Source organism: Macaca fascicularis, chromosome 10, assembly GCF_037993035.2.
Source record: "Macaca fascicularis isolate 582-1 chromosome 10, T2T-MFA8v1.1".
Lineage (NCBI taxonomy): Eukaryota > Metazoa > Chordata > Mammalia > Primates > Cercopithecidae > Macaca > Macaca fascicularis.
Window position 1 is genome coordinate 26,199,444 of NC_088384.1, and position 6,000 is coordinate 26,205,443.

Here is a 6,000-nt window from a genome sequence, read left to right on the forward strand (position 1 = left end):
CTATTCCTCTGTCATTTGGACTCGGAGATTCCTGGCTGCACACACAGACTGCCTCACTGATAATCAGACCTTCCTGGAAGTATGTGGACTCTGCAGTGGGCATGGCTTAGGCCTCACCCATGAGGAGTACACTAGCAAGGATGCCTCAGGGGGTCTGGTACCTTCCAGGTGCAGCAGAGAACGCTGGCCACTGTGCCTTGATTTTTCTGGGCCTTCTGTTGCCACATCTGTTGACATGGGGAAATATTTCCAACCTCTCAGGGTTCTCTAGGGAGTTAAATGGGATAAAGGACTTGAAAATCCACAGATAATACCTCTTAATTTTCAGGCTGATTTAGGCCCAGCACACTAGACACCCACAGTGCTTATAAATACCTCCCTGGGTATTATCAAACACTTCTAATTATCAAACACATCTGTTGTTCCCAAAAGACAGTATACTCCTAAAAACAAGGGCTATATATGTATGATTTGTATTTGTATATTTCGTCCCCAAACTAAGTTTAGTGCAGCATAGACAAAATCAATCAATCAAGCAAGCAAGCAAGCAAAGCTGAGATTTATCGTGAACATACTATGCACCAGATTCTACATCAGTACCTTCTTTTTTTTTTTTTTTTTTGTAGATGGAGCTTCGCTTTTATTGCCCAGGCTGGAGTGCAGTGGCATAATCTCAGCTCACTGCAACCTCAGCCTCTCAGGTTCAAGTAATTCTCCTGCCTCAGCCTCCTGAGAAGCTGGGATTATAGGCGCCTACCACCACGCGCAGCTATTTTTTTGTATTTTTAGTAGAGACAGGGTTTCACCATGTTGGCCAGGCTGGTCTTGAACTCTTGATCTCAGGTGATCCACCCGCCTCATCCTCCCAAAGTGCTGGGATTACAGGGGTGAGCCACCACGCCAGGCCTACATCAGGTACTTTCTATTCACCATGTCATTGAACCTTTACAGCAGTCTCACAAAGTAGGGACTAACTTTCTTTCTATATAAGCAAACAGAGGCCTGGGGGTGGGGTGTAGTGTAGCAATTTATCCAAGATTACTCAGTAAGTAGGTAGCAGAGCTGGGATTTGAATCTGGGTCTCTCCAACTATTAAGCATACTTTTATATTCTATGTAAACATGTTTCCTAAAGACTATCCTTCTTCAAATCCACAACCTGTGAACACAGTTCCTCTAGGACATAGAACATGCCAAGTGAATGCCTGATTGATTAAATGAAGAAATGTAAAAGAATAATAGCTAGCTAGCAAGTGAGATAAAGATAGACACCGATAGATACATAGAGATAGATGGATGGATGGATAGATAGCTGATAGATTAGATACATACATACATAAGATGGATGGATGGATGGATGGATGGATGGATGGATGGATGGATAGATAGCTGATAGATTAGATACATACATACATAAGATGGATGGATGGATGGATGACTGATAGATTAGATAGATGATTGATAGATAATAGATTAGATGGATGGATAGATAAGATAGATGGATGGATGGATAAGTAGATAGATAGATCTACTGATATGTTAGTTGATAAAGCAAAGGATTCTTTATGGATGGTATTTTCCCTAAGACTTTGCAACTGATTTTCAAAACATCTCCCATAACATCATCTGAATGCCCCTGGAACAGAAAGGTCATGTAGGATCAACGTCAAGGTGAGGTCCCCACGGTTTGTTTGCCAACAACACTGGACATAGCTTATCCATCTTTCCCAGGACACTTTGTGTTACAGAACAAGAGAAGCTTATCCAACCTCGGGGGTCTAGAGCCTGAAGGACATTAGAATGAAGAAGCTTCATTCCATGATGACAAGTAATCCAGGTGGGGAAGGGTATGCACAAGGCTAGAAAATGAGACAATCTCATTGTCAACACTGCACACGCATGTAGGAGTTCTTCCACGTGACCCCTTTCTATGTGCTGTTGACCTCGGAACAACACAGGTTTGAAATGTGCAGGTCCATGTATGGGTGGATTTTCTTCTGTCTCTGACACCCTGAGACAGCAAGAAAAACCCCTCCTCATCTTCCTCTCCCTCAGCCTACTTAACGTGAAGACAACGAGGATGAAGACTTTTATGATGATCTACTTCCACTTAATAAATAGTAAATATATTTTATTTTCCTTATGATTTCTTTAATAACATTTTCTTGTCTCTAGCTTCCATTATCGTAAGAATACAAATATATAATATGAATAGTATCCAAAATATATGCTAATTGACTGTTTATGTTATTAGTAAGGCTTCTAGTCAACAGTAGGCTATCAGTCATTAAGATTTTGGGGAGTCAGGCCAGGCGTAGTGGCTCATGCCTGTAATCCTAGCACTTTGGGAGGCTGAGGCAGGAGGATCCCTTGAGCCCAGGAGTTTGAGAACAGCCTGGGTAACAAATCAAGACCCCATCTCTACAAAAGATACAAAAATTAGCCAGGCACAGAGGCATGTGCCTGTAGTCCCAGCTAATCAGGAGGCTGAGGCAGGAGAATTGCTTGAGCGCAGGAGATTGAGGCTGCAGTGAGCTATAATCACACTATTGCACTCCAGCCTGGGCAATAGAGCAAGACTGTCTCTAAAAAATAGATAAAATAAATAATTTTCTTTTTTTTTTTTCGAGACAGAGTCTCATTCTGTCGCCCAGGCTGGAGTGCAGTGGCACCATCTTGGTTCACTGCAAGCTCTGCCTCCCGGGTTCACGCCATTCTCCTGCCTCAGCCTCCCAAGTATCTGGGACTACAGGCGCCTGCCACCACGCCCGGCTAATTTTTTGTATTTTTAGTAGAGATGGGGTTTCACCATGTTAGCCAGGATGGTCTCGATCTCCTGACCTTGTGATCCACCCGCCTTGGCCTCCCAAAGTGCTGGGATTACAGGCATGAGCCACCGCGCCCGATCAAAATAAATAATTTTTAAAAAGATTTTGGGGATTAAAAATGTATACCTAGATTTTCAACTGCATAGATTCAACTTAGATTTTCAACCCTTGCATTGGTCAAGGATCAATTGTATAATCAAAAGCAAAGCTAACCTATTAGAGCCTGGCTAGAAGGACTTAATTTCTGCAATCACCCAAAAATCACTCTATGTGATCATTTTGCTAGGAAGGACAGCCCCATGGCGAGTTCCAAGAGCATCAAAATGTGATAAGTGATCTGGACTGGGAGTGAGGAGGCATACAGCACAGTCCCAGCTCTGCCACTAATAGGCTATGTGACTCTGAACCCAGAGACTCTGTTTCACCCATCTACTTATCATCTCAACTCCAAATGCTGTGACATCATGTCAATAGCTTGAAATTGGCCATGATGGTAGTATTTACACCACAGAAATCAGCCAATGCTAAGTCAGAGTCTTTTTTTGAAAGCCAGTTATTCAACATTTGCTAGCACACTGCTGGAAGGGGCCAAAATTTATTGAGCTCCTAGTAAATACCAGGTACCTAATGTACACCATCTCTCTTTTCTTTTTTTTTCTTTTTTTTTTTTTTGAGACGGAGTCTCGCACTGTCACCCGGGCAAGAGTGCAATGGTGTGATCTTGGCTCACTGCAACCTCTGCCCGCCACCACGCCTGGCTAATTTTTTGTATTTTTAGTAGAGGCGGGGTTTCACTATGTTGACCAGGCTGGTGTCGAACTCCTGACCTCGTGATTTGCCCGCCTTGGCCTCCCAAAGCGCTAGGATTACAGGCATGAGCCACTGCTCCTGGCTGGCATGTACACTATCTCTTCTAACCCTCAAAACCTCAGACAAATTCTGTGAGGCTCGAAGAGATTCACTACTGTGCCCATTGTCACCTAGCAACTAGGAGATGAGGCTGGTATCAAACACAGGACTTAATCCAAAACCCATGATATCTTCCCATCTCCATACTTGCCTCTCTGAATTTGGAAAGCCAAATATGACAAGAAACCACAAATATAGAAGGTACCCTGAGGCTAGAGGGGTGTCAGCACTAGAAGTGCCAGTTCTTACTTCTCTATTGAACAAAAATTCTCTGATATTCTCAATTGTACTTAAGATTTTCCAGTTCATGCTGTCAATGCAGAATTGACCCAGAATCTACTTTTTCCATTCCACTCCCCCGGTGGCTTTTGTATTACATGAAATTCGAGTCAAATTATTTGGGGCCTTTGGCAAATGTCAATTTAAGGGGCTTACTTTGGGTATTGAAGGTCAATAATATTGTAAATTTTCCACTGTGCAAGGCAGTTTGATGTATGTATCACGCCTGAGTTGATCAGAGGACATTTCCATGCATGTTTGGTCACAGGTAAGCCCTCTAGTTCCCATCATTGACACTGCTATCGTTGAGAGGTTTTATGTAAGCTAATTCAGGGGGGAAATACACAATTTCATGCAAGCACACCACCACCTTTGTTTATTAATGGTTTACTCCCCCAAAGACCGTCCTTCTTTCTCTTTCACCAAGAAGAAATAGCTCCCAACTGAGTCTTTTTGATAGCAATCCAGCAGAAACAAATGATGGGGTTCATTATCAAAGAAGTTTTGAACAAAAGCCACATGCCTTTATTGAAATAAATTGAATGCCCAGAACAGTGATTTTTTTTTTCATGATCCCTGTAATTTTAAGGCAGCTCATGCATCTGCCACTTATTCAAGATTGAATCAAGGTGAGCTTATTGGTTTTCCCGTGACCGCAAGGAGGACCTTCTCACTCCATGCATGACTGACTTTTAATCTACGGCAGACATTCAGTGACTTTGTAGCAGAAATGATTCAGTCCTAAGTCAGGCTCTTCCTGGAGAGGTCTCTCTGGACCCTTTCTGGGAATGCCATTGAGCAGCCTCGATTTTCCTTGTAGCTTGACTCCCCACCCCTTAAAGTATATGCCATTAAGCTCAATAAGCCAAATTAAGTACATGTGGGTGGAAATCCCTATCACATAGATTGTCTCCCAGCCAATGTAGCTGGTGGCCCATCTGCAGCATTTCACCAAGGGGATATAGTGCTTTAAAGCGAAGCAGTCTCCAACTCCTTGGCAACAAGTGTGGAAATATTTAAGGAGGAAGATTTCAACTTGAAAGGTGTGTGGCTTGTGGCTGTGAGGAGCTGTGTGCCCTACGGTTAGAGAGTAAATGCCAGGAATCTAAATGGGTTTGTCCCTGACTCACTGTGGGAGTTTAGCCGAGTCACTCATTCTGATCTGGGTCTCAGATTTCCTGTCTATAAAGTATGAGGGTTGGGCTTAACCAGGGGTGGAAAAATCAAACGGCTTCAGAGGCAAAGCAGGTAAAGAAGCTATTTCAGAAGGCTGGATTAAGAATTTAGGGAAACCAGGAAGTGCATGCCCCCACGTAAGAGAAAACTTAACAATATCGACACAGATAACACAAATAATAAATAACAGTGAACACAGTTGAGCGCTTATAATTCCAGGTACTATCCTAAACCCTTTACAAGTATTAACTCGTGTTTCTCATAACACCCTCTGAGATAGACCCTATTCCCATTTTACAAATGAGGAAACGGAGGCACAGAGATGTTCAGAAACTGGCCCAGAGTCACACAGCTGATAAATAAGAAAGAGTTCCTCCTTGGATAAGATGAGGAATGGGCCGGTCGCGGTGGCTCACGCCTGTAATCCCAGCACTTTGGGAGGCCGAGGCGGGAGGATCACGAGGTCAGGAGATCAAGATCATCCTGGCTAACACGGTGAAACCCCATCTCTACTAAAAATGCAAAAAATTAGCCAGGTGTGGTGGGGGGCGCCTGCAGTCCCAGCTACTGGGGAGGCTGAGGCAGGAGAATGGCATGAACCCGGAAGGCGGAGCTTGCAGTGAGCCGAGATCACACCACTGCACTCCAGCCTAGGCAACAGAGCGAGACCCCATCTCAAAAAAAAAAAAAGATTAGGAATACATTGCCAGTTTTCAACCTTTAGACTAGGAGATCTCCAAAATCCTTCCAGCTCTAGCCTTCTGAATCTCTATGGAATGCAGTCTGCACATAGTAGGTGTTCTGTAAAG